This window comes from Lactuca virosa, chromosome 8, assembly GCF_052849685.1.
Source record: "Lactuca virosa cultivar CGN04683 chromosome 8, Lactuca_virosa_CGN04683_v6, whole genome shotgun sequence".
Classification (NCBI taxonomy): domain Eukaryota; kingdom Viridiplantae; phylum Streptophyta; class Magnoliopsida; order Asterales; family Asteraceae; genus Lactuca; species Lactuca virosa.
In genome coordinates this window covers 282577814-282586178 of record NC_136433.1, presented here as the reverse complement: position 1 = coordinate 282586178, position 8365 = coordinate 282577814, and the positions used below count along the sequence as shown (strand labels likewise).

At 38.2% G+C, this 8365-nt stretch overlaps 1 pseudogene across 1 annotated transcript; it reads left to right on the top strand.

Annotated features, from left to right (window-relative positions):
- The first annotated feature begins 2405 nt into the window (after positions 1-2405).
- On the top strand, positions 2406-5644 carry LOC145132429 (uncharacterized; annotated as a pseudogene). Its single transcript, XR_013718066.1, has 6 exons — positions 2406-3701; positions 3783-3983; positions 4078-4278; positions 4353-4404; positions 4645-5227; positions 5341-5644. The product of XR_013718066.1 is annotated as an uncharacterized LOC145132429 (transcript).
- Positions 5645-8365: the final 2721 nt, after the last annotated feature.

Genomic DNA, 8365 nt, shown 5'->3' with positions numbered 1-8365 from the left:
GGTCCTATACTTTCAGTAGTACGGGCCCATACTACCTTCCACACCTACCCGTATTTGTCTCAAGGATCATCACAACACCCTAACAATACCCATAAGCATAACCATACACTCAGTCCTCACTCCCTAGAGGAAGGATAAACATCTCACAACTGGCCGGCTGACCCCACACAACTCATCCTACCACTAACTGCCACACGATCCTCCATTGGTGCCAAATAACTATTCCATGAATACAATCACATGTTGCACAACTTAAACAATCTTAGACTAAAAGATTTAATCCTACAACGGTTGGACTCATATAATAGTTGCGCAACAAGAGCAAATCCCTTAAACTAAGATCATTTAACCCATGCAGCATGTGACTTAGTGTATTCACTTAATAGTCAGTTCACACACGAAAGAGTCATACAACAATGAATCAAGTGCTCTCCAAGAGATAAGGCATCATATATCAGGCAATCATATCATGCAATTCTTGAAGATCCCTATCCTGCTACTAGCATGCAGTTCTAACAATTCTCAATATCAAATAACAGTATGGTATTTTGGGGTCTACTTACTGGCTCCGGCTGATCGTACACATCGCATCCTCATTGAGTATTTTGAAAACCATTTTAAATTCATTTTGAAAATCCTTTTTCCTTAGTTTGAGACTGGATTCACACGAGTGTTCCTCCAATTCACTCAAACCAAGGCTCTGATACCAACTTGTAACATTCGAAAATTCTTGAGAATTTTAAACTTTTTAAGCAAACCCAAAGCCATCATTTGTTTACAAATTGTTTTCAAAATAAAGTTCAAATTAGAGAAATCCGAAAATCGTAAAACAAAACGAGAGGAGGTGCTCAATCACACCTTCGCCTTCCCGCAGTCCTCTAAGGCACCTGAAACACAATCCAAAACTGTAAACCCAAAGCTTAGTGAGTTCCCCCAAAGTATCACCACAACACATAATCATAGATAACACAACAACAACACGCATACATAACCTTCAACATGTATGGATCACCGCACCGGGCCTTCAGCCTGTCTGGACCGTTCTCCGGGCCTTCGGCCTGACTGGTCCGCCTTACAGGCCTTCAGTCTATTGAGGCCGCCCTGGGTCTATTGGCCTTCAGCACAAAGCAGGACCGCCTCAACCCAACCACACACATGTTGACATATACATAACTCATAAACATATAATCAATCAACAGACAAGCACATATCTTACAGATCAATAAACATAGCATTATCCTATCCACTAGGATACATATCTAACAGATCACTATAATACTCAATCATGCAATACACATGATACCCATCCCAAAAGGGCCGACCTTGGTGCCTTCGACACAACAAGTATAGTAAGGAACACTCACCTCTCAAGTAGTGCAGAACTGATAAGGTCTAAATCCGAATCTCTGCTCCCGACTCAAATGCCTACAACCACCATGTAACCAATTCCATCAAAATCCCGAAAATACCCAAATTGCCCTCAAAAGTCAAACTTGGTCAACCATGGTCAAAGTCAGAGTCAACGGTCATGGTCAACAGTCCATGTTGACCCAACTTGTTGAGTGCACCAATGAACTCGTCGAGTTTCTATAGCACTCAGAAGGTCGGGGAAAACCCTAGTCAACTCGCCGAGTTGGCTAGAAAACTCGTCGAGTTTTCCCCAGCTTAACCCATTCAGTTGATTCTTCGATTCCAGGGAGTCTATGGCTCAGATTTGAACTCAAATGTTGTCTAAAAGGATAAAGTTTCCAACTTTAGCCTTTTTGGCTACTCCAAGTGCTCAAAACCCCTCCACAAAGCTTGAAGACTCAAGGGCTTAACCATTAAGAACAAAATCCTTGAGATCTGAAACCCAACTTTATCCCGAAGAGATTCTAGCCTCAAAACGTCCCAAATATTGGTGCTTTATAGACATGCAAGTTCAATGCATGTCTTGAACCCAAAATGGGTCAAAAAGGGGAAATATGACCTAAACTCCATGCATGACATCCAGACTTGGCTAAAGACCAGATCCAAACCACCATAAGGTCACCTTGACTTGGAGATTCATAAAGTTGCAACCTTTATGAAATCCAACCATAGAAACATCCAAGTATAAGGAGAAGAGGGACAAAAATCAAGATCTAGCTACATAGAGGAATAAAAATCGGATCTTGCACTACTAGAAAACATACCTTTAATGACACGCTTTTTACGCCACGCACTGATTAATGATACGCAAAAGGGCGTGCCCTAAAAATAATGTCAGATCTTTAGAAATTTGAAGAATTTAGGATGCGCATTTTTGCGTGCCCTAAAATTACTGTCTCACAAAAAAAAAACACGGAGGGCGCTTATGTTAAAGGCGTGCCGTCTAGAAATGTCGCTTTATAATTTTACAAACGCGCTCTTCAGCAACTAGCAGCGCGAAAAAGGAAATCAAAAAAATTAGAAAACCCGCCTTCCTTCCTTGTTTCCCCTCTTTAGCTCTGGGTGTGTTCTTTGACCACAAAAATCTTATCCGGTCTTCCTCCGCCTGCCTACATCGAGTGTTGCTTGCTTCTTTCCCTTGCACTCCGACCGCCGCCACCGATTCTTCCCCGTTCGTTGACATCGATCAAGGCTCACTTACTTCTACCCACTGGAACCACTATATCTCCCACTCGATGTTGAAATTGTCAGAAAAAGCCCTAATTCAGTATTATACACTCAAGTCTCAATATTAGGAATGCAAATCTTGATTCTCTTTTGTTTCTGATTCCCCACAGATAAATCGAAAAAGGGGAATCAGAATGAAGAAGGTAGCGGGAGTTTTGGTCCGGTGGTCGTGGTTCATCTGTCGAGTAAGGAAGATGGGAACGCAAGCAGCCATGGTGGCTCGATGATGGAAATCAATCGAGAAAGGGGAAGCACCTCTAGTGCGGGATCGATTTGACGAAAGGAGAAGGGAGAAGCAGCGACGCTTCTCTTGTCTGTCGCAGCTAGGGGGCCGCTCCGGCGGTCTCCTTGGCTGTTCTTCCTTGTCGCCAACAGATTAAACATAAGGAGGGGACTTAACTAGTCCGATGGAGCAGGGCAAGTAGCGACTGGTAGATCGGGACGATCGATCTATTCATGAGGAGGAGGAGGAGGTAATTATCGGTTCCCGGTGAGCCTTCCTTAGCTTCTTAGACTCCGTCATCAGTAGAAATCGGGGTAGATTAACCAAGGTGAAGTGTTTATTAATCCAGAGAAGATCATGATTAGTTGATAACTATTGGTATTGTCTATATTCTATAATATGATAATATCTATCGGTATCTATCTCTGCTACCGAATCACACGAGCTTAATACCTAACATTCATTATAGACATTCAAAACCAGAATTATTCCCCAATTTTGATGAACACTTATCTGATTACTGCGATCTCTGAACAGAAGAAACTTCGATTAGAATGCTGTATCACCAGAATTTTAATTATTAATATAACTCGTTAACATTAAATCACCTTCAATAATGTGGTATCTTATATGTTAGTTTCTTCTGAGATGGAATCTGCTTAAAAACATATGCTGCAAAACGCTAATACTCTTTTTCTATGGAATGTATTCAATGCTCTAACAAGGAAGAACCTAATGCTGAAATAATTACATCCATGCTGGGGTATCAAAGTTACTGGGATGCAACATATGCAGATGAATTGACAAATTTTCATGAACATGGGGATGCTGGTGAAGTTTGGTATGCATATCTAATTGACTATGACATATACCTTCTTTGACAAGATGGTTTTTTGTATAACTTTTTAAATTCTTTCTAAAGGTTTGGGGCAGATGTCATGGAAATGGTTGCTTCATGGACAAAAGGACTATGTGTTGACATTTCACAAAGACATTTACAAATTCAACATAACGATGATGACTCTGAGTCTGTTAGTCAAGAGGATAAAGATTTAGCAGGATGGAGTGTTCTTGATGTTGGAACAAGCAATGGGCTACTTCTTCAAGAGCTTGCTAAACAGGGGTATAGTATTATACATAATAACACTTATTCCTCCTTTTGGTGTGATGATAATTGATAAATCATTCTTTATTACTTTTGATGTTGGTGTAAATAGGTTATCTGATCTCACTAGAATAGATTATAGTGAAGGAGCAATTAACCTTGCTAGAAGCCTTGCTAATCGTGATGGATTTATTGGTATCAAACTATTGGTTGATGATGTTCTTGAAACAAAATTGGAGAAAAAGTTTGAGCTTGTTATGGAATAAGGAACCTTAGATGCTATTGGTCTTCATCAAGATGGACCCATCAAAAGGTATATAAATGAGAGAATCACAAAAGAACTTCAAAAAGGAAAAAGATATAAATTTTGTTTTGTTTCAATTACAGGATTATGTATTGGGAATCTATGTCAAGACTTGTAGCTCCTGGTGGACTATTGGTAAGTTACAATTTGCATTTACTCATATTTAATGTTTTTTATTTTTGATTTTACAACTCCTGATATACATCGATCCAACAACACAAAGTTCCAGGGATATGCTTGGTATTGACACTCGAGGTTGAAAACTTCAACGTCATGTCAGGGATAAATATAAACTTATTTCGAGTTTGGTCCATTATACCCTTGGGATTGTTACTTACTTGTTATAGTTTTTCTATTTATGGATATCCTCTCTAGGTGCTAGCTTCAAAGATTTTGGGCCTAGTTTGTTGTTGATTTTGCATTTGGAGCTTTGTTGGAGTGATATTTCCGCTCTAATATTATCTGGTGGTGTTCCTGATGGCATCTTATCTGGGGCTTATCTCCTGCAGGGAGTTTGTAATTGTGTAGTTCTCCTTGGAGTTATATGGTGTTGTATTAGTTGTTTTTCTCTTATTTTTCTGTTTTACCTTTTTGTAATTTGCAGCTTCCCGGTGGCCTTGGTTTTTATTTTAATATAGTTTCGTTCTTAAAAAAGAATGTGTTTCAGTTTTTGGAGTTAGTTTCTGCTACAGGTACTTAAAGGATATGGAATTGGGTGTTTTGAGTGACATGGTTGACATTCATAAAAAACTTTCTGGAAGTTATTAAAGAAACAGTCTTTCCCACCTTTGTGCTATTCATCAGGTGTTAAATGGCTTCTGCCAACCTTGGACATGGCAGAGTTGGCAGTTCCAGAGTTGTTACCGGCTTGAATTATTCATCTAGTTCAGTTGACTGGCTGGGGAGAGATATGCTTGAGATGCGACTCAGGGACAAGGTAGAACATGATGATGAAAGAGTGAGTGCAAGTTCCTTTTCCCTTATCATAACTTTTCTTATATATCTTTCATAAAATTCTTATATATCATCAGTTGTTATTGATAATCTGTTCATGTTGGATTTATATTGCAGGAAAGTGAACCAGAGATAGTACATGGTGTGGGTTCTGAAGCAGGGCATGTTATAAGAACAACAATAGGTGGTTGTAATGGTCAGTCTAAACAGGTTTGCAGTAATGAATTTTCAAGAATTAGCCTTTTTCATGGCAATGGATCAAATTACATAAATACCCTTTCTTTGATCATGTGTTGTCCCAGACTGTTAGTTACATAGCTGAGCATGTGACTGAATTGGCTCTTTTGGTGTTGTTTTCCAAGTAAGTAGATAATTTTGTTGAGTTATTGTTTTAGAATCTAGATTCTTGGTGTGTTTTTCTTTTTTCTTTTTCTGATTTTGTTTTTGGTGAAGGCGAAATTACATAAATACCCTTTCTTTGATAATGTGTTGTCCCGGTTGTTATTTGATTTTTTACTATACTCATTAAAGGTAGATAAATTAGTTGCTACAGCGTGAATAAATAAACACACTATTAAAAGTTATAAACATTGACGACTGATAATTTACTTTACAAATAAAAATAGGAAGGAGTTTGAGGTAATATAATTTACGAACTGATAATATACATAGGTAACTGTTTTCAAACTTCTAAATAGAGGAGACAGAAATACAACGTAAATTTCATTTCTGATTTTAAATATCCAAATTTCAACTACAATCTGTTATTTACTTTTTCTATGATATAAAGGCTTAACATGGGTTCCAATGTTTCATGCAATTGAGAAAGCAAATTAAAACAGAGCTTTGAGAATTTAATATATGGCAACGTCCAATACTAAAATGTAGCCAAGAATTAGTTATTCATCATTTATTGAGATTATATATATATATATATATATATATATATATATATATATATATATATATATATATATATATATCACACCCCCAAACCAAGGATAGCGGAAACGTCCGGGGGTAGCGGACTTCATGCATAGTATCATAACAACGAGTATAATAGTGACCAAAGCAAATACAACCATCATAATATAATAGAAAAAGTTACACCATAGTATGAGTTTACATGTTTCAAAATCAATTACACTATGATGAAAAAATGAACTGTTTGACGCCTTAGCGTCCCATCCTCAAAAGCTGCGGTTTACCTGTTTTACTGATTTCCTGAGAATACAAGTAGTTTCGAAAAAAAGTGTCAACAATTAAGTTGGTGAGTTCATAAGCTTTTGGATGTAGAGTTTGAAAACCTTTGTTTGTAAATGTAACGTATACTCAAGAAAAATCCAATATTTTCCTTAAAATGTTATGTAGTCTTAAATCCCAAGACCGAATGTAAGTGTGTGTTTCGTACTTGTAACGTGTTTGTAAATGTGATGTATACTCAAGAAAAATCCAATGTTTTCCTTATAAAATGTTATGTATTCTTAAATCCCAAGACCGAATGTATGTGTGTATTTCGTACTTGTAACGGGTTTGTAAATGTAATGTATACTCAAGAAAAATCCAATATTTTCCTTATAAAATGTTATGTAGTTTTAAATCCCAAGACTGAATGTATGTGTGTGTTTCGTACTTGTAACGATGTATGCAGTTTCCAAGACTTGATTAATGTAAATTCTTGGAGAGAGAGAGAAGGTGAGAGAGAGATATGTTTGCTTTTGGTGAAAGAGTGAATATCCTGGAGGAGAGATAAGGATTTTCCAAGACTTGATTAATGTAAATTTTTGGAGAAGGGTGTGAAAGTACAAATAGTTGACTAGCTAGAGGTGAATAGTGCCTGGAGGTTGTCATAGAGTGAGTATGGGGATGGCTTGTTGTCATAGCTTTATAGGAAAAGTCAAAAGTACCTTCTTGTACTTTGAATTTGTCCTAATCAATATTATGGATTATATACTAGAAATCTCTAAGATATGGATATTTTATGATCTTAGAGGGTTGAAAATGATAAAATATGGATTTATATGAAAATACCGCGTTGAAATTTCCAAAAACGGGCTTAAAACGTGAAAAGGGTCAAAAACCGGGAAAAGGAGGCGAAATTCCGAGGTCTGAGGTGAGGGTTTGGTCCGTGGAGCTTAGAACTGAAGGTAGGTTCGGTCTATGGGCTGGGAACCGAAAGTAGTTTCTGTCCGAGGGATCTCGCAGGCGAAGTTGGTCGAGGAGGAACCGAAGGCGAAATGGACCGAACTGCTTGGAGCCGAACCGAAATGCAAGGAGGCGAAACCGAAGGTGGCTTCAGTCTTAGGAGTAGGTTCGGTTCTAATGGAGGGGTTTCGGTTCTATAAGAGGCTTCGGTCCTTAAGGGCTGGTTTCAGTTATGTATGGCTTATTCTCAAATAAACTTCTCGTTTCGAGTGATTTTTGACTAAGTTAAGGGTCGGGATCCCCCGGGTGATTATAAAAAGTTAAAAGAGATTTTGAGAGAGATTTGGGAGAGATTTTGTTTGTGACTTTTGTTGGTGTTTATCCTCGTAATGCAAGGTTTGAAAACCCCGTTATACCTCGTTATGAGTGTTATACGCTCCCGTAAGGTATGTAGTTGTGTTTTATCGAGTCGTTACATCTCTTATTCTGATTAGGGCTTAGATTTCATGAACACAATAAACCTCTAAGCGATACTTTGTATTATGATGGTGCGTCGTACAATAGAAAACATATTGTAAACCCTAATATACAAGGGTTAGATGAGTTGACCGGTTTGACTTGTTGACTTTATGTGTTGGGGACAAGATGTGGGTATTTTTGTTTTATTTGCTCTTCGCATTCCCAGGTGTACTCGGGTCCTCGTTTAACGTTCCAACGGACCTTCACGATGGGAATGCGACTTTGTTTTGTTCTTCTGATCTTTCGATCCTTGATTTCAACCGGTTCTTCTACGAAGTGGAGGTTCTCGTTGATTTCGATTTCGTCGAGTGGAATCACAAGAGTCTCGTCAGACAGACACTTCTTTAAATTTGACACGTGGAAGGTCGGATGTACTTTATTAGGTTGTGGTGGTAGTCGAAGTTTGTATGCCACTGGGCTAATGCTGGCAAGGATTTCGAATGGCCCGATGTACCTTGGATTAAATTTTCCACGTTTA